This window comes from Talpa occidentalis, unplaced genomic scaffold (assembly GCF_014898055.3).
Source record: "Talpa occidentalis isolate TD23 unplaced genomic scaffold, MPIMG_talOcc4v2.1 talOcc4.5, whole genome shotgun sequence".
Taxonomy (NCBI): domain Eukaryota; kingdom Metazoa; phylum Chordata; class Mammalia; order Eulipotyphla; family Talpidae; genus Talpa; species Talpa occidentalis.
In genome coordinates this window covers 39,010,124-39,030,534 of record NW_023604861.1, presented here as the reverse complement: position 1 = coordinate 39,030,534, position 20,411 = coordinate 39,010,124, and the positions used below count along the sequence as shown (strand labels likewise).

Below are 20,411 nucleotides of genomic sequence, written 5' to 3'. Positions count from 1 at the left end.
ACTGAGTAGAAAACAGTCATTAAGCAGGTAATCACAAAATAATGGTGTCATTGCCTTTGTGATAAACAATATCAGAGAAGAATACAGGGCACCTCAAGATATTTTAAGTGGCATTTAAACTGAGCGTTGAACAGAAAAGAAGAATTGGGACGTTCCAGGTGGAGATGGGGGGTAGAGGTGTGGGAAATGTGGAGGGATGTGTGGGAAATGTTTAGAAGGCCATGCGGTAACATAAAGTTTGGCATTCAAAAGAAGAGATGATTGGATTGCAGAGAATGAATAAAAGTATGGCAAGAGATGAGGTTGCAGAGAGATGCACTTGCCTTTGAAAACAAGGTCTTCTGGGCTATGTTAAGGATTTTGAAATTTTCCCTCTTAATATTGAGCAGTCATTTAGGGATTTGAAACAATGGAATGTTATGATCAGGTCTGCATTTTAGAAACATTATTTTAACCACTGTAGAGTACATGATTAAATTGGATGGGGTAGGATAGGAGTGAAAGGGGTAGATTTTTTAGGAAGTTCCTGCAAGAGATGATAGGGGTCATGAACCCGGGGATCCACAGCGTGGGCTGTGAGACAAGACTGGAATTTTCCCAACTCTGCCTATGCTTGGAAAAGTGATGGCCATTTACCCACCCATGGAGCAGCCCCTCCCCTGGGCGCCAGCGGGGTATTAATGCAGAGCTGGCTTGGAATTTCCCACTGGCTCCTGGAGCTCTGCTTCAGGTTAGCTGCATAGGCTGCCCTGCTGCTGATGGCTGTAGAGGGCTTTTCAGAGGCCCGGCGCCTGTTGGACTTGGTGGCTAGCCTGGCACTATGTATATTTGGCATCTGGATCATAGAATGGATGGACCAATGAAGTGCGAGCTAAGTGAACCAATCGTGTTCATCAGCTATTGAATTATTCGGAAGCAGAAGGGCGATTTGCCCTAAAATGGTCCAATTGGTGATGAAGAATTGAAAATGGTTCCCTCACGTAGGTGTCCAGTAAGTATCTGGGAGACCCAGAAAGAGGATATAAGGCAGGACTTGGGACTCCCTGAAGAAAAGCTGATAAACAGTCACCTAGAGGGGTGTAGGGCCAGGCCATAGCTCTAATTATTTATATACAGTTCTATATCCTGTACAATTTCTATATATCTGGCCATTCAAGTGAAGGAAAAGAGGCAGGTTAGGGAACGTGGTTAAAGATAACTTGACCTCTGAAGAAAAAAAAAAAAGACAAAAGCAGCAGAATCCAGCGGCCGGGCCGTCAAAGAGAGACGCCAAAGTGCTTCGCAGGCATGGGGCGGCTGCACCTGCCTCTGATCCTGCCACTGCCACCTCCTGAAAGGAGGACCAAAGGCCCGGGCCTGCTGTCTCCAAGAGCTGTTGATGGTGTGGGCCAGCGGCTCACCAAGAGCCGTAAGGCCGGTGTTGCCAGCACCGCCTCTGGTGACCGCATGGCCAGCTCCACCGGCCCCTGCTACATGGCGCGCCATCTGCCCCCTTCCCGGTGCTGCTGCCCGCACTGCTGTCCCGGGCAGAGCCCGGAGTGTCCAGACCTTCAGACCGTCGCAGCGGCTGCTGTGACGTCATCTCCGCGCCGCCTGCGAGCGCCGCCCGCTGCGGTGAGTTGGAGCCCGGCCTGTTTCTGGCCACTGTGCCGGGAGCTCCAGGCCCTCTTTGGCGGGGTGGCGCCATCTTGGACGAGTGACCTTTTGCTCGGGACTTCTGGACACTGTGGACACTTTCTGGGGTGAGCTAGCCAGTTATTAGTGGCCTTAGAAACGCTTTGTTTTCCGGTTTGTTAAATGAACCCCGTTGTTGTCTCCCGAGCCTGAGTACATGGGTGAGAACCCATAGTGACCTGTCCTCCATTGGGCACTGTCCTTTGAGAGCCTTGTTTCAGTCAGAACTAGGGTAATTGGGAAGGAGGGAAATGGACAGTGCCCTGGAGAATATGAACCAGCTTCTGGTCTCCAGGGACTATAGGTAGAGCGCCCCCCCCACCCCATGCTGCCGCCTTCCAGGAGGGTGGAGGGACAAAGGAGCAGCATAGAATGCCAATTACTATTGTAGTTACTTATATCCACAGTTTTCTATCACTACTGCTTTCCGAGCACCCTGGCACTTAAGTGAGGGAGTTTAGGAACAAGTGCTTAAAAATAGACGAGGGATCCCACAATGTCCTTAACACACAATTACTCCATTCACTCATTCAGCTGAGCCTTTCAATTTTTCTGATGGTGACACTAATAACCTCAACCTAGGGGGGCTAAGAGTGCATAGATGTGGGGCTAATTGTATTAGCCCTACATCACTGGGCTCGTGACCTGGCTTGTGAGTTCTGTTTGCTTTTCCTTGCTTACTTCATGCTGCCCAGTCAATTTGGAGATAGTGCAGAGAATATTTTTGCATCAGCTAAATGAAAAACATTGCATGGTGGCGCATACATTCCAGAAAGTGTCACTTTCCAATGGTAAATAACACAGATCGGTTTGTTACCTGACTTTCACAATTATCAAAGAAGGGTTTCCTCCCTTTAACTTATCCATTTTTGAGCCTTTTAAACTTACTTTATTTATTTATTTTTTTTTAACAGAGGCATGTTTTCTTTATTTATTTGTTTGCTTGTTTGTTTGTTTTGTTTATACATGCACTGGGTACAGTCAGAAGCGCGGGAGGGTGAGAGAATTCACCAGAGCCAGAGCCGGGAGCAGAGCAGGCAGAAGGACCGAAGTACACTGCTGAGGGGAGCAGCGGGCGGCAGGAGAGGTCTGCGCGCCATGTGGGACCCTCCTCCGGTGGCCGGGGAGCAGCCGGGGATTGAACCGGCACCGCAGAGGCCGCGGGCAGCTTCGCAACCCAGCGCTCCACCGCTGCGCCACCGGGGAGGCCCTTAAACTTACTTTAATCTGCATAGATAGGTTAATTTTTAAGTTATCTTTAAGCACTTTCCCTAACCTGCCTCTTTTCCTTCACTTGAATGGCCAGATATATAGAAATTGTACAGGATATAGAACTGTATATAAATAATTAGAGCTATGGCCTGTCCCTACACCCCTCTAGATGACTATTTATCAGCTTGTCAGTGACTTTATTTCACCCTTACACTCTCAAGTACTGACATCCTTCTCGGTGGAGCTTTCTGTGGCAGTAATGCCAGGAGTGACACAAGAACATCCTCAGTTTCTGCCAGCCTTGCTACATGCTTATTTTCTTCCATTTCTTTGCACTGTGGGAAGATCAGCTTTGTAAAGTGCAATTTGAATCCCCTTGTCCCTCTGTCTAAGACCATTTAATGACTCAGTGCCATAAAAGTAAAATCCAAATTCCTTCAAAGCACACAGTCTTCGATGACCTTCTAAGTTGCCACTTTGCCTACTTGTCTGTTTTCCCCATCAGACTGTCATGTAAGCTCCTGGGAGGTCAAGACTGTCATTGTTGTTTACTGAATAGATGCAGTTCATTAATAAATGAAAACAAAAGCAGTGCAAGGGCCATTGAAAACATTTGCCAAGGTTCAAAAAATCTTACTGAAAGGGCTAATGCTCCTAGTTAACTGCCTCTGCAGAATTATGAGTGGTCAGTCACCTTATGGTCTGAGCTACTACTGTTCAGTGACTATCATTTTTAGCAAAAACTAAGAACTCGTGGTTTGGCAGAGGATTTTTGTATTTCTTCCAGATAGAAAAGGTAGCCTAAGAGATGGAATTTGAATTCTGACTGCGGGAGTACTTCAGTATTTTATGGGGCATGGAAAGTGAAGTATTAGATCATGCCCAGAAAACCCAGGACCTATGATCACAGATCACAAGGGTCAAAGACCAGTTGGCCTAAACTATAATATTTGACCCTGTCTTGTGAATAGTTATTTGCTGTGAATTCCTACTCCCTTTTGTAAAACAGCAAATTCCTGGCTTTGTTATTTTGTGAATTCCTAATCCCTCTGTTAAGACAGCGAATTCCTGGCTTTTTGGGGACAGTCTTGTACCTCTTTGGACCCTTCCAATGTTCAGTATGTCATGTTAAACATGATAGGTCAATGGTAAATGCTTATTGAATGGCTGAATAGGGAGTAAGGTAGTCATCTCCTCTGTGTTACACATGATTGCTCAGGGGAATGGAGACAAAATATTCAGGAACTTCTAGACACTGTTCACAACAGAGCAATTACCACCTGAGCCCATTCACTGGGATTTGCCCTGGGTTTCCTCCAGAGGACAGCTCATCCAATTAACAGTGTATGTAAAATAACTATAACTTAAAATCACTAAAGCAAACAGGCCTAGCTGATCATTTTCAAGACCCATCTTTGTTGATCTTTTTGGTTTTCTTCACCCATGCTCACGCAGGTACATTTTTCTATCAGTTGTGAGAAATTCCTCCCAAGAACAGGGACTGTAAAAATACAATTCTCTTTGCTGAAAGTAGTAAAAATTGGATGGAGAGAAATGAAGATGGGGGCATCCTTAAGGGTCATTAGGTCTGCCATCTCTTTATCATTGCTAAATAGCTATTGCATGTCAACCCACAACGGGCACAGTAAGTGGGTAGGATCCCTGCACAGCAAGTTAATCCATATGCAAACACAGTGACCCCAATCGCTTTGCAATGGAGAGCCACATGGCCTGTGCCCTTAAAATACATCATTTGGGCAGCTGCCAGCGGGCTGATTTATCCCAGCTGGCCAAAAACAGCCCTGAGATCATCAGCGCTTTTGTTAATTGGGAGAGAGGGGCAGAGGAATCAAGATATTCCTGGGCACCAAGCATTCATTAGCCACCTGGCCTCCCTAAATTATGATCCTGCCATGATTTTCCCAGTGCTTCAACTGAAATTTTAATATTTGGGATGTATTAATAACTTAGAACATGTCATTTCCTAAATAAGCAGTGCCCTTCTGGACTCATTGGAGAAGGGAGCCCATGGAATGGTTAAATAGCCCAGATACTGGCTACGCAGTGAAATGGGCAATGTGGGGGTGACCCTGGAAGTTCTATCAACAACAGCAAATACAAACAGATGCGAGGAATGAACGGACCTCCAGGTTAATGCCCCTGATTTCTATTCATTTGTTCTATTCACACAGTCTTAATGGAACCAGCCCCAGGAAAAACTGTGAAACAGATAATAGCAGCCAACAATTCAAGAGCATTTATTATGCACAATTACTGTGCCATGTAAATCATACCATGCACTCCTCAGAGCGACTCCTCGAGATGCTGTTACCATCCCATGGGAATGTATACCTGGAAAGGGCAGGAACTCAGTCTGTCTTGTACACCTTTAGATCACCAGCCTTTAGAAAAGTTTCTGACATACAGCAGCTATTCAATGAAATATTTGGTGAACGAATGAATGAGTCTTCATTTTATATCAGACAGTTGAGATGTGACAAAATAACCTATCCAAGTCATTCAGCTCTAGCAAGTGACAGTACCAGAATTCACACCCTCATTCACCCACCTCAGGTCTCTTCCTGTTCTGGGAGTTCAGAATTCCCCTCAATCCCTGCCCCACTCCGGTTGTTCCCTCTGTGCTCTGTTATCCTGTGCTTTGTTTTGTTTTGTTTTTAAAGATTTATTTATTTATTTATACAAGCACTGGGTACAGTCAGAAGCACGGGAGGGTGAGATAATTCACCAGAGCCAGAGCGGGGAACAGAACAGGCAGACTGACGAAGAAATACACTGCTGAGGGGAGCAGCGGGCGTGGCAGGAGAGATCTGTTGCGCCATGTGGGACCCTCGCCGGTGGCCAGGGATCGAGCTGGCACTGTAGAGGCTGCGGGCAGCTTCGCAGCCCAGCGCTCAACTGCTGCGCCACCAGGGGAGGCCCCTATCCTGTGCTTTGTTATGCGCTGAATGCTGTCTGCCCCCCCCCACGTTAATATTTTGAAGACTTGACTCCCAATGCTATGGGACTTGAAAGTTGGGCATTTGGCAAGTAATTAGGTTTGGATCAGGTTTTGAGAATGGGGACCCATGATGGGATTAATGTCCTTATAGGAAGAGGAAGAAACGCCAGAGTTTTCTCTCTTCATAGAGTGTGAGGACATAGTGAGGAGACTGTCTGCAGAACTGAGAAATAAATGTCTGTTGTTTAAATCACCCAGTCTATGGCAGCCCAAGGTGACTAAGACAGCACTTCTGGCACACTCATCAAGATTTATCTATGCTGAGTCCCATTCATTTCAGGCTCTGCTTTCTATCAGTCAGCAACAGTTGGTGACAAGATCGCCTCCTCATTCTGGTCCCACCCCTATGCCTCCAACATCAGTGTATCAGTACTTCCAAGCTTACCAAGAGAGTTCACATGCCTGATTTCATGTGATACTCAAAAACAGACCAATGGTCCACGTTGTGGATGACATCCTAAAGTGTCATTCATTCAGGAGCAGGTTACCTTATAACCAGAGGCTGATGCCAACTAAAATGATATATTTTTCTTTTATGGATGCATTTTTTGGCAGATGAACTCAGAGGTTTGGAATACTTCAAATGGGTAGCAGATATCTGTTATCCCCATACCTGAAGAGGCAGGATCACTGAAAATCTCCAAAGCACTGGCAAACAAGTATAGTTGTTTAATCCATGAAGCTAATTGCTCTTCAAGCCCTGACCATTCTAAGTGTCACCTGCATTTGGCCCTTTCTGACTACCCCTGCTTTGCTCGCATATCCTGCTTGGACTAGCCCTGGGGTTTCCTAACCACATCGATACACTCCATCCCTCCAGACCACCTTCCAGGTTGGAGTCAGAGTAACCTGCCTGAGCAACAAATCCAGTGACCCCAATCTCCAGCTTAAAAATATTCAAAGAGTTACAGGAGGTAAACTTGGCAGGCTTAAAAAAGAGAAAACTAACAAAAATTAAGGGCATTTCTTTGGGGTGGGAAGATTTGAAAATTATTTTACTCTTTTTAAAATTCTCTTTTTACTTTCCTCAGAAAGTAAGCTCATTGAGAGTAGTTTATATATGACACAAGGTTGTGAGATACCTAAATGCTAAGTAATAGGTGCAAGAACAACCACACCTGATGTTAATTCTACTAATTAGCATCAGCATCTGCAAATTTTAATTGAGATATAATTGACATTTAACATTCTAGGAACTTGAATCTTTTGTATGCCACAAAATTAAAAGCAGAATCCATTTGCATTGACTTTATTTTATTTTATTTTAAAGATTTATTTATTTATTTATTTATACAAGCACTGGGTACAGTCAGAAGTGTGGGAGGGTGAGAGAATTCACCAGAGCCAGAGCGGGGAGCAGAGCAGGCAGAAGGACCGAAGTACACTGCTGAGGGGAGCAGCAGGCGGCAGGAGAGATCTGCGCACCATGTGGGACCTGCCTCTGGTGGCCGGGGAGCAGCCGGGGATCGAACTGGCGCTGCAGAGGCTGCGGGCAGCTTCGCAACCCAGCACTCAACTGCTGTGCCACTGGGGAGGCCCTTGACTTTATTTTTTAAAAGAGTATACTGACTCCAAGGAAATAACCCAAAAGAAGGGAAGAAAATACAAATGAAGATGATCATTGTGGAGTAATTTATAATAAAGTCTAGAAACAACTTAAGAGTGAGCAGTTAAGTAAATTATGTGTGTCAATTTGATGGACTATCGTACAGTCACTAAAAATTATAATTATGCAGACTGTGTGGCAACAGAAAATGCTTATGATATAATGTTAAGCATGCAAAGTGGAATAGCAAATTGCATGTAAACTTGATTAGAACTCTAAAAATTATGTTTACATGTGGGCACAGACTAGCAGGAAGCAAGAAGAATGAAAACATGATTAGTTTGGTTGGTGCAATTGTGGAGTTTTGGTTTGAATTTACGTTATATTTTTGATGTTGTTTGCACATTTTCAAAAGGATGCTGTTCAGTTCTTTTGGGGACCACTTTCAAGATTGTAAGTCCCAGGAAGGCACATAAACAGCAACAAGGACTGCAATTCCTGATTATACTTTGCTGCTGTATCTCTCCTGGGTGCCTGCTTCTGCAGGTGGGAATACTTCAGATCCAACCTGAGCCTGGCTGTTTGCACAATTGTTCCCAAATAGAAGGTTGCTACAGAAACTCAACCACTGGATGAATATTTATGCAGATATATGATCATATCCAGAGCCATTTACCGCATTTTTTTTTCTTTTTTTTCATTCAAGAGCAACTCTAGCCAGACTGGGTAACTGTACCTGGACTGTTGTAGAGAGAACTGCTGGTTGGGGTACAAGTTTGACCTTGATGATCTTGGAAACCTGCTTGTGATGCATGTGATCTTTATACACACATGGTTAAGGCTCTTAGTTGCTCATAGCCCTTTTCCTGCTCCAGTCAGATGCAAACATCATTTAGGTGCAGCACACTGGAATAGATAGGCCAGGCTGTATTGTCAGGTAGCCCTGGGGTTAAATTCCAGCTTTTTCACTGATCAGCTTTGTGACTGCAGATGAGTATTTATTATCTCTCTGGACCGTAGGGTAGTCACCTGTAAAATTGGGACATCAAAACCTATCTCTGAAGGGTTACTGAGGGCACAGAAATGGGCAGGCTCATAGTAGGTGCTGAATTAAATGGGTTCAGATATGCAGGAAACTAGAGACACACAATAGCCAAAGCAAGATGATGGGTTTTAACACAGGCAAGCACAAGAAAAGTATCTTTACTAGGGATTTAAAGGAGCATATCAAGTATGAGAAATAGAAGACAGCTGATAACATATGTGGCAACATAAAGCAAAGCTGGAAGTTATTGCCAATTCACAGATGGCAAAAAATACGATTTCTCCTGGAAACAGCTGTAACAAAAACAAATCTGAGCAATCAAGAGTCTCCTAACTTTTTGGGCCTCCCCAGTGGCGCAGCGGTTGAGCGCTGGGTTGCGAAGCTGCCCGCAGCCTCTGCAGCACTGGTTCAATTCCCGGCTGCTCCCCAGCCTCTGGAGGAGGATCCCACATGGTGCGCAGACCTCTCCTGCCACCCGCTGCTCCCCTCAGCAGTGTATTTCGGTCCTTCTGCCTGCTCTGCTCCCCGCTCTGGCTCTGGTGAATTCTCTCACCCTCCCGTGCTTCTGACTGTACCCAGTGCGTGTTTAAATAAATAAAATCTTTTAAAAAAAAAGTCTCCTAACTTTTTATTTAACTTCAAAACTCAAATGCATAATCTGAGAATCACCATAGGCACCTGCTTTACCTTCTCTAAAGTAAAGAAGTCCTCTATAGCAACTAAGCCACAATTCAAATTCCCTAAGAAAGTGGCTTCTCAGATTTATACTACATATAGCATATGAACTATCTCCTGTTTTAAATACCCATCAATTCTCTTGGGACCAAGATTTCCATTGACATTGAGATTTGGTGTTAATTCAAAGACTATCTTTTTAGTTACAAAATATTCAATAAACTAAAACAAAACCTTTAGACTTTTGCAATCCAGTATTAAATTTTGCTTTTTTCATCTCTGCCTTCATTTTATTTAGGAAAGTAAAACTGTTGAAATGGAAAGGACTACTTATCATTTTGTATAAAATTTGAAAAGCAATAAGTCTTTTTGATTCCTCAAATGTATACTCTTAACACATATGAAACTTCTAATCTTTCGGAATGTGGAAACTAAACTAATGAACATATTGCATGAAAAAGATTAAGTACAGTGTATGGTATTTTCAGAGTCAACACAAAACTCACCGGATATTTATGGCATCTGGTGATTGGTTTCATGAAACCCACTGAGCCAGGTTTTGTGCTGAAGCCAGATCTGTGAAAGGAGTTGGAGAGAGGCACAATTCACAGCATTTGGGGATTTGTGTGAAACAACTTACAGATTTTCTGATAAACTTGTCTTTCAGTTCAGATGAATGAAGCTCTATTGTTTGGGCATAAGGAACTTTAATAAAAATAGTTGTCACCAAAGCTCTTTCTCATTTGGTTCAAGTGTGTAGAAATGACAGTCTTTAAATTTTGCTTGAAAAATGAAATTATATTAGACACCAAAATCAATGCCAAAATAAAGTTAACTTGAAATGACAAAAAAACAAAACAAAAAACCAGGGAATGTGACGGAATGCCAACTTAAGACTTAACTTTTGGGCTTTGTTAGTAGATGTACTCTTGTCTCCCATACTGGATCTTGATTTAGGGTACTCTGAGGGTACTTAGGACAGCTCGCCATTTTGTAGATGGTGACTAGTCACTTTTTTTTCTTTTTCTTTTTCTTTTTTTTTTTCAAGATTTATTTATTTATGCATACAAGAGCTGGGGTACAGGCCAGAGATGCAGGAGGTGAGAGTATTCACCATAGACAGAATGAGGAGCAGAACAGGCAGATCTATTGAAATACACTGCTGAGGGGAGCAGTTGGCATGACAGGAAAGGTCTGCTGCACCATCTTGGCTGGACAGAACTCAGGCCATAGTGGCTGGTGATAGCTTGATAGTGCTGAGACTTAACCCCTTGCCCCACCAGGGAGGCCCCCCCAATGTCACTCACACTATTTTACCTTTGTGCTTTCAATTCAGTATGTTGGCCTGGTTCAGAGCTTAGTGACAGCATGCCTTACAAGATATATTTAGGTCTTTGGTCTTCTAAAGCCATGACCTTTCTTGGTTGGATATAAAATGCCAACTACTGGTTATCTACATACATCTTAAGATGTCTACATTTTTGATGGCATCTTCTATATGTGAATTGATTTAAATTAACCTTTGGGTATAATGTTCTAATACCCCATTTAGAAAAGACTTGCAAACTATCTGGTTCAACAGTTGCTGGTCAAGGATGAAGAGGATTCATTTCTCCATCATCTGCAAGAGATTGGTTTAGTAGACAGTGCAGTGGATTTGTAGTCAGTAGATCTGTATTCCAATTCAAATGGGAAGAGGGTGAGGTTTGGGATGTGGGATAGGTTTTGTAACTTACAACTGTGAAAACCTCATCCCTCAGAGTCTCAGTTTACTTCTGAGAGATGAGCCTACTAGTCTTAATATTCTCATAAGACTGTGAGGAAGAGTTCATGGATTATAATGAATTTGAAAGTGCTTGTATCTTGTAAAATACTATACTAGATTAGCCATTATTCTTACTAATTATATGAACTCTGACATAGCTCTTGACTTTCCTGGGCCTTAATTTTCTTCTTTTTTGAAAAACGAAGAAAATCATGGCAGACATGTTCATCCTACAAAGCTATCTTGACATAATAAAATGAGGTGAAAAAATTGGTAAATTGCAAAGTACTTTGTTATTTTAGCAACAGAACAAAATTTAAAAACATTCAAGTGAAATGTCACTTTGGAATAATTTAATAACTTCTATACCTGTGTTGTCATTTAGTTCAATCTGCGGGTGATTTCCAGGATTCTAGTAATCCCTTAAGTAATAAAAATAATTGTAATTTGGTGGTTTAAGAAAATATTATTCTCGGGCCTCCCCTGGTGGCGGAGCAGTTGACTGCTGGGTTGCTAGGCTGCCCACGGCCTCTGCAGCGCTGGTTTGATCCCCAGCCACCTGCGAGGGTCCCACCAAAAAAAAAAAAAAAAAAAGAAAATATTATTCTCATGTTACCACAGTGTTATTTTCAGCCACTTTACAGGACAGGACACTCTTGAAAGTTGGTCCATCATTATACCGCCTTTTCTCCTGGTATTTGATGTTTCCCTTGTTTTCTGATCTCTCTGCAACATACAGCTGGTACTTAGTGGCTTGGAGCCAGCCCTGATGCCCTCATTGTTCTTTTCACCTTTGAAACTCAAAAGAGATGGTCTCTGCTAGAAGTTGGGCATTGGTTATGCAGACTCTTGGTGGAGCGTGAGGTAGCCTCAGAGACATTATGGAAACACACACATTCAGAAACCCAAATGGACAGATAGAGCTTAAGAAATCACCTAAATGTGTGTCCTTGAAGGTAGTCCTTTTCTTGCTGTGTAGCAACATTGTAACCTTTGAGGCATTTTATGGGCTTTTTAAATGCTTTTTAGTGCCAATGTAGGATAATAGTCACATAATAGCCAACATGTCTTGAATGTTTCTGTCATTACCTTTTTTTGGAGAGGGTGCCTCAGTCCACTTTTTAGAGAGAAGCCCAAAGTGACACTATTGACACTATCTGTGTAGTTTCAAATAAAACATTTCTTGGTGAAGGTAGTCTTTTCTCTATCCTAAGATCTTTGAATATTGGCTCCCAAGCTGGCTTCTGCATTTCACAGAGGATGCAAAGAACAAGTATTTGTACTTTTCTACATCGCTGAAAAGTCCTTAGCAGATCCTTACCTAATCAAACAGGGACAAAGAGAAGACTTTCCTTTTCTAGAGGGTTTTGATTTCTAAGAAATGACTGCAAGGTTAAAGGGCCATATGATTTGGTGTGACAGACCCAAGGACTGATCTATTTTTTACATTTCTCTGTGCAAAGTTTCCAAGAATAAAGCAGAAAATTGCCAATTTAGTTGAAAATACGAAGTGACATAAAGGACTAAGTCTTTCTAAAAAGTAAAAAACAACCAAAGAGCAGCAAATAATAAAACATGTTAGCAGCCACCCAAGAAATAAGAGCAAGGGACGCACAGATAAAGATCTCTTTTTGTGTATGTGAGAGTGTGTGTGTACGTACAGTTGGCATTAATAGACAAGAAATAGCATAGCATAACAAGAGGATAGACAGTCTTGGGTTGAATCTTGCCTATAAAATTATGTAACATTTTATAGTGTTAGTTTTTTTAATCTGCTTTAAAGGGATTAAATGAGATATAATGTATATTTAACACAGTAAATGCTGGCACAGAGCAAGCCCTCAGTAAGTAGTAGCTATTTATCATTCCATGTATTTCTTGCAAAAGCAGGTAAGATAAGATGAATAATAACCCAGTGTTTTTTGACAGTGGGTTTTCTGACTCCTACCCTCATAAAAGGGAAGTGTGCATCCTTCAGTTTAAAGAATTTTTCTTGTACTATTTTTGAGGGGTGGCATCAATATCTTTATGTTTTTACTTTTTGCAATATCTTTTGAATGACCATTCATCTTTTCTTATTTTCCATTAAAATATAATTCACAATTTTTTCATCTACTTTTATCCTGATACAATATTTCTTGTTCTCAGATGGTTCTTAAAAAGCATTTTCCCCATATGATCCAGCAGTTTCCCTCCTAGGTATCTACTCATAGAGTACAAAAGTAGTAATTTGAAAGGAAACTTGCACCTCTATGTTTCCTGTTGCACGATTTACAATAACAAGGCTATGGAAACAAGCTAAGTGCCCCCAAAACAGATGACTAGATCAACAAGACATGATATATATGCACAATGGAATATTACTTAGTGATCAAAAAAGATAAACTCATGTCATTTGCAATGTGGATGGAACTGGAGGGGATTATGTTAAGTGAAATAAACCAGAAGGAGAAAGAAAAGTACTGGATGGTGCTACTTACACATGGAATATAGAGAAACCAAACAGAGGGGCAGACAAAAACAAACCTTAAAACAGAGTTTTGAAAGCTGACCATAGACCTGTGGCATCTAGAGAGGGTGGGAGAGGGGTTCAAATAAGGTGGAAAGAGAGCGCATGGACTATGGGGGTACTGCGGACACCTGGGTAGTGGGCGTGCCTCAGAGACTACACCTGAGCGGGGGGACATCCTGTACTTCCAAATACCAACAACAATGCTACTACAATAAAATGGTACTACAATAAAAATTTTATTTAAAAAATAGCATTTTTCATTGATGTAATGCCTTCTCATATCAGTAAAGACATTAAAGTTTTTTTAAAAGATTATTTATGCATACAAGAACTGGGGTACAGGCCAGAGATGCGGGGGGTGAGAGGATTCACCAGACAGAGTGGGGAACATAACAGGCAGATTGACCGAAGTACACTGTTGAGGGGAGCAGCGGACAAGATAGAGGAGGTCTACTTCGCCATGTGGGTTGCTCCCTGGCCAGCCAGGGATCGAACTCATGCTGCAGAGGCTGCGGATTGCTTCATAGTGTAGTGTTTAACCCCTTGCGCCACCAGGGAGGTCCCCATTAATTATTTAGAATAGTTTTCTTCCATTCTCTGCATTGCCTTTGTTTCTCCCAGTTTCCTTTGGTCTGGCTATTGGTTTGGTCTCTTCCTATAGTGGACTCTTGTCTGGAATCCTTGACTTTCACTGATATTTAAGTGAGGGCCCCTGAGAAGCTAAATGGAAAACTTGGTGCTGCCGATGAATGGGGACTAGTCTTTTTGTTGGGGACACCCACATGTTTTTAATCTGTGGGTATTTCCCTTGGGCCTATCAGTTTTTACAAAGGGAAATCCTTTTGTGTACTCTAAAAGATTTAAATTTAGTTCTAGCATTTGGGCAGCAAGAAGGGAAGGGGCCAGGATGTTCTTTGCATTCAGCCTGCAATATTTTAATGTTCCTTTTTTCCTAGATGCACTGTCTTGCCCTCCTGCGCCTATGGCCTAGACTCTACCACCTGGCTCGCTGATCCTCTCCAGAGAGTGAACCTCCTCTTTTGTCTAGTGGGGTGAGTGTTTTTGTCTGGCTGTTTGGATGGAGCACACCTCTGGGGAACAAACTGCTTCTTTGGCAGAGTTTCAGTCTCCCTCTTTTCAGTTCAACTTTGTACCTCTGCTTTCAGAGGTACATAATAAGATCGTGCATGCCTGAACTTTTCTGGGGTCCTGGGGTACAAATCTGCTTGCCTCTGGTTGCATCCCCCAGAAGGCACTTAGATTCAGCTTCCTTTGTTGACGTGCCCATATAGTTTCCATGTGACAAAATGTTATTGATGTTTCTCACCTGCTGTTGGCTCTCCTCCTGGGTTTTTTTTTTCTTGCATATTTTTAGCTCTTTAATTCTTTTGCAGGCATTTTATCAGATTTTAGGAGGAAGTGAAGAAAAACACCTGTGTTTATTTAAAAAGAAGCCCACTCATAGAATTTTAACAACACAAGGCACTCAGGCCTCATCCCTAACAACCCTCATTCAGGGATCTGGGCTGGGAGCTGGGCACCCCTACATTTGAAGGGCTCCCAGTAGGGTGACAGGTCAGCTGACTTCATGGTCTGACTGCTACAGGAGCGTGGACTTTTTTCACGCATAGTTGACTTTGCTTCTTCTTGCTGGAAGCACAGCAGTGGGAAACATACGTGTGAAAAACATTTGTTGGCAGCTTTCTGTGTCCCTGAAACTGTGTTAAAGATTCTTTTGGTTGCACATAATCAAATCAAACAGCTTTGGCAGTGAAGTTTTGGCTGATAATAGTGGTGGAAAATAGGTATAAGATAAAAGAGAAGCTGTTACATCAATAAATAGGGACTCAAGCACCATATGAACTTGTCCGCTTCTCTACCACCCCACAGTCCCACAACTTGGGTGATGTCCATTCCTTTTCATCAACTCCAAATGTAGCGTCTAATGATCCTGCAGCTTATTTGCAATATGAACATTTAATTTTTCACAGCTTACCCAAGTCCCTAAAGCTCTAGTCTCATTGGAATGAGTCCCCAGACACAGCAGGTAATCATTTAACAAACAGCTTAACTGATTCTTACCCAAGATTGCAGTCAGAATGAAGGGAACCAACTGCCTTTTGCTCTTTGGTGTATCTGTTGTTGCACAGCAAATCACCCTACACCAGTGGTAGCAATCATTTATCATCTCATGATTCTGGGGATGACTGGGCTCATCTAGGCAGTCCTCACACATGGTCTCAGAGTACCTGTGGGGTTGGAGTCTTCTCAAAGTCTTCTTCATCCCGTGAGGGGCACCTGGGCTGAAGATCCCAGTGGCTGGGGCCAGAACTGCTTGGGATTCACAGGCACCTCCCTCTCCTCTTAGTCTCTCTCCAAAGCCTTGTGGATCTGAACTTTCATGGCAACTGAAGGCTCCCCGGGTGGGTGTCCCAACAGAAATTGCAGAAGCTCCTTGACTCTTTCTGTCCTAACTTCAGAAGCCATAAGGTGTCATTTCTACCACATTCCATTCATCAAGGCAGTCACTAAGCCCTCCCCAGGACAGGGAATAAAAACCCATCTCTTGGCCGGTCAAAGAATTTACAGACTTTCATTAAAACTACCTGACTTTAACTCAACCAGTTCCACATTTTATAATCTGTCACTTTAAACATACCACGTCTGGCCAATGTAGGATTCTTTTGGTTGCATAAACACAATTCAAGTCAGCACATGGTCAAACCACAGAAAGGCAGGGTGACTGGGGCCAGAGACTTCAACTTCTGCACGTCCTGTCTCTTCTGAAGAGTCCCATAACTTGCTCTGGACCCGTGTTCATCCTGGGACCAATGACTAGAGTTATTGGCTGTATCTGTGCTTGGTACACTTGGAAAGGGTGAGTGCCCCTTCGTCAGTCATTATGGTCAAGGTCATGTTAAAAGGTAGCAATTCCCATAAGGATGCCATGGTGAGAGTGTTGGGGTGGGGGGGGTGTTTCCCTAAAAGAGGAGGGAAAGGCTGAAGGGCTGACCAGGCAGTAAAATTCCACTCACCTTTTATATATATTATCTCATTTAATTCTAGCAAAGATAGCATGAGGTAGACACTAATGCTGCTCCCTTTTAACAAAAAAAAAAAAAATCAGGTTTAGAGGTATTCAATGTCATATCTAAGATTACTCAGCAAAGTGTGACTGAGCAAGTTCTTGAGCCTGATTCTGTCTGAATGCAGTAGTGCTTAGGACGCTGACCTCTCTCCTTAGGGCCCCGCCTACATTCTTCATTGTAGTCAACAAGGGTGAGAGACTACAGCAACTAAGAGGGGATAAGGAGCATCTCAAAATGACAGGATCTCTAGCCTCCAGCTCTTGTATTTCTTTTTTATCTCCTACCAACTCCACCCTGTTTCTACCTAAGCAGCTGCCATGGTGACCAGTCCTCCAAGTGGCTGGGGAGTAGCCTGGTCTCTGTTGGTTACGGTTAGTCCATCTGTCTGCATCCTTACATCCCTTCATTCAGCTGAAGTGAGATTGGACTTTTGCCAAAGTAATCTTATTAGGAAATGCATGGAGAAACAAATCCAAAGCTAACAACACTTCAGGGTTGAGGAGATGAATATGATCAGAGTGCTGATTCCTTATCTTAGTTTCACTAACATTCACCAACACAATTGGTTTAGCTGCTACTGCTTTCTAAACCCCCAAACCTCTTGTCCTGGTTCCTCTGCCCCAGCACTGCCTGGCAGGATTTCCTAAAGGCACTTTCACCAACTCATTCTTAAAACTGGTGCCACCTTGGGATAGTTTTGTCTCGTCTATCTTGAAGGCCAAGTCTCACCAGTGGCCACATGATCTCCAGGGAGAGTACCATCTCCTCTTGCTAATGGCCCTCTTTTACCTGAAGACTGGCTAGTTTCCTTACCTTTCATGGTCCAGGTTCATGTAGGGTCTCCTTGGAAGATCCTGAATTTCTTCCATTTAGTTCATTTGCAGACCCGAGATCAGTGATGCAGCCACAACTTGATAAAGATCAAAGTCTCTTTCATGTGTGTTTCTCTTATTTTCCCACGGGCCCCAGGGGCTTCTGGGATGTGATCTGGCAGAATTCTGATCACTGTAAATTTTCACCCTCAAAATGCCTCCTGTGTATGGTATCTGTGTATGTATCTGCTTTCTAACTACCTGTATGTAGTTAGAGAAGGGGGAACAACAAGAGATTTCTCTCTCTGAACCTTTGAAGACCTCACTATTATATGAGATACTTCTGTTTGCACAAGTAGGAAGCAGAAGGACCTGAGGCAGGTGTTGTTTCCAAGCTTGGAGTTCTGGGTCTGGGGAGGAAGTATTTTTTGGCAAATAGCTAAAAGCAAGATAAAGTAAAATTACACAGTTTGACAGCATAATTTTAATAAGTTTTTTTTTTTTCTGGTGCAGAGATTCATCAAATCGGGGCTTGAAGCAACAGAGAGATGATAAGGAAGGAAACAAGTGTTGAGACATAAGTAGTCACTGTGGTGGGCGCCCTGACTATTATTTGGTTGTGAGAGTCGTTCTCACTGTTGATATTCCCAAATGCTTTACCAACTTAAATTAAAAAATGATTATTTAATGTATGCAGTGCTTCTCGCTACTCTTGGTGGAGGTGGAGCAGGTTTGGATTTACATCTATGCAAATCCCTGCTCTTCCCTCCCTCTTACCTCTTCCCTGCTTCTCTCCCCTGGAGTTGGGGTCATTTCTCAAGCTGTGACTAAACCATAGAGAGCTCAGTTTTTCTGGGGTGCTTCAGAAGATGGGAGCTGCTAGGATGCTGGTAGAGGGATGGGGTAACTGGTGTTGAGATTTTCACGGAAAGTTTGAACTTTCTAGAAATCTTGCAATTTGTTCAGTTATCGAATCATTCTTTCATTCATTTACTGTGCATCTGCTACTTGCTCTGTGTTGGGAACTGCAATGTCCTGCTTCCTGTCCTTTCAAGCCCATACTCTGCCCCCCTGCTTGAAATCTGGGCTTGCCCTGGGGGCAGCTCTGAAGCAGGTTTGTCTCTGAGTGCAACACAGCCCTTCTGGAACCTTGGACAACTCATGAATGCAGTGATGCAGTTCAGTGATACTACTGAGGTGTACCGCTTAGGGAGGTGTTGGGGGTAGAAGGCTGATGCTGTCTCAGGCGCTGCGCTCCATAGGTGACTAACTGTGGTCATGCTCGTCTTTGACAATCCCCTGCAGCACAACCCTGTGAGCTTGATGTCTCTGGGTTTATGGCAACCTACTTTAAGTGAGGATAAAATCCGACTGAATTCTTAGCACCAATGACAGATGGCCTGCAAATTTTGACTACCTTAAGTAACAGCAAATAAGAATGATACACACTTGTGTGAAGGATTTTATACTTACAGTTGTCAAATCCTGTCAGCTTTCTATCTCTGCAGTGTCTCTCTCATCCATCAACTCCCTGCTTCCATCTCTATCGTCCTCGTTCAATCCCTTATTATCTTTTGCCCAAGATGATTGCATCTGCTTTCTTACTAGTTTCTCTGCCCCCATTCTTTCTGCCTTTGAAATTACCCTACATAATGCTGCTGGATTAATCTTCTTAAAGCATGCCTCAGATCACGTCATTCTTTGACACAGAAACATTTTGTGACTTCTTCCCATTGTCTATTAAATTAAGAGAACACTCTTGAGCTCATGCAAGGCAGCCTTACAGAATGGCATGCCTCCTCTCCTTGAGTTTTCTCCTGACATTCACACACCTGACACTTCAGCCAGTTGGGTGCACTCTGTTCTGCAAGCTAGCCTAGTACTTCATTGCTTTTCTGCTTTTGCTTCCCTTAGCCCTCTGGCTGAAATACTTCTTTTAGTGATCTTCACCTGCTGGAAGCTCAGCTATCTTTTAGGACCCCAGGAAATTGGTTCATCTTTCACAAAGCATTTCCTGTTCTCACAGTGGGATGTCATTGTTCCCATCCTGAGCCATCAAGGCCAGTCTTTTGTCCCTCTGTTATGACAGTTCTTATAATTAGTTGTGAGTGCCCTCTCTGGACAGCAAGTTCACGAACGCAGTGACTTGCATCAGACATGCAAGAGAGCCTGCTAATTCTGCTGAATGAGGATCTCATTCCTCTGTGCCTGCCTGATATGTGATGCATATCAGAGGCACCTTACTGCTTTGTGGAAAAATAAAATTGAGACCACTTAGATATTCTAGCAGTGAGATTATAAAGGAATAGAAGTTTATGCATTGCATATATGTTCATTGATTATTACAGTGTGCCATGCAGGAGCAGAAATCCAACTGAAACCAGTTGAGTAAAAAAGGAAATTGTTGGGGGCCTCCTCATGGTGCAAGGGGTTAAGCACAGCACTATGAATCTGTCCACAGCCTCTGCAGTACGAGTTCGATCCTGGCCAGCCAGGGAGCTGCCCACACGGCATAGTAGACTGCTCCTGTTTTGCCCACTGCTCCCCTTGGCAGTGTATTTCAGTAGATCTGCCCATTCTGTTCCCAACTCTGTCTCTGGTGAATCCTTTCACCCCCTGCACCTCTGGCCTCTGCCCTGGTTCTTGTGTGCATAGATAGATAAATCTTTTTTTTTTTTTTTAGAAAGGACACTTGGAAGGACACTTGTTTGCAGAATAAAAGAGGAAGATAAAGGAACTGGGGTTAGTTTCAGGGACCCTGGACTGGAACCAACAAGTCTGTGTGTTGGCTAGACCTTCTTTGTATCTCATCATGCTTCTCTCTGGAAGTGAATGTTATCAGAACGGGAGGATGAGTTGTGAGAAGGATGAAGGAATGTGGGGAGGACTCACCTTGGTCATTATATTATCAAAAAAGTGGATTACGTGGATGACAAATAGCAGTCCTGTTACTTTCGACTCAAAATGTAAGATTGACGGAACACCTTCCAGACTCCCTAAATTGTGTTCTGCCTCCTGCAGATGGTAGAGGAAGTGGACCCACATGCGAAGCCTGTCCCTTC

The 20,411-nt window shown here is 43.1% G+C and overlaps 1 long non-coding RNA gene across 2 annotated transcripts in view; it reads left to right on the top strand.

Annotated features, from left to right (window-relative positions):
- The first annotated feature begins 1,599 nt into the window (after window positions 1-1,599).
- LOC119258508 (uncharacterized) overlaps window positions 1,600-20,411 on the top strand; it is a 96,376-nt gene continuing 77,564 nt past the window's right edge. For both annotated transcript variants that reach the window (XR_008554197.1, XR_008554196.1), the window contains exons 1-2: window positions 1,600-1,742; window positions 14,405-14,500. This is a non-coding gene — a long non-coding RNA (uncharacterized LOC119258508). The remainder of the gene's footprint in view (window positions 1,743-14,404; window positions 14,501-20,411) is intronic.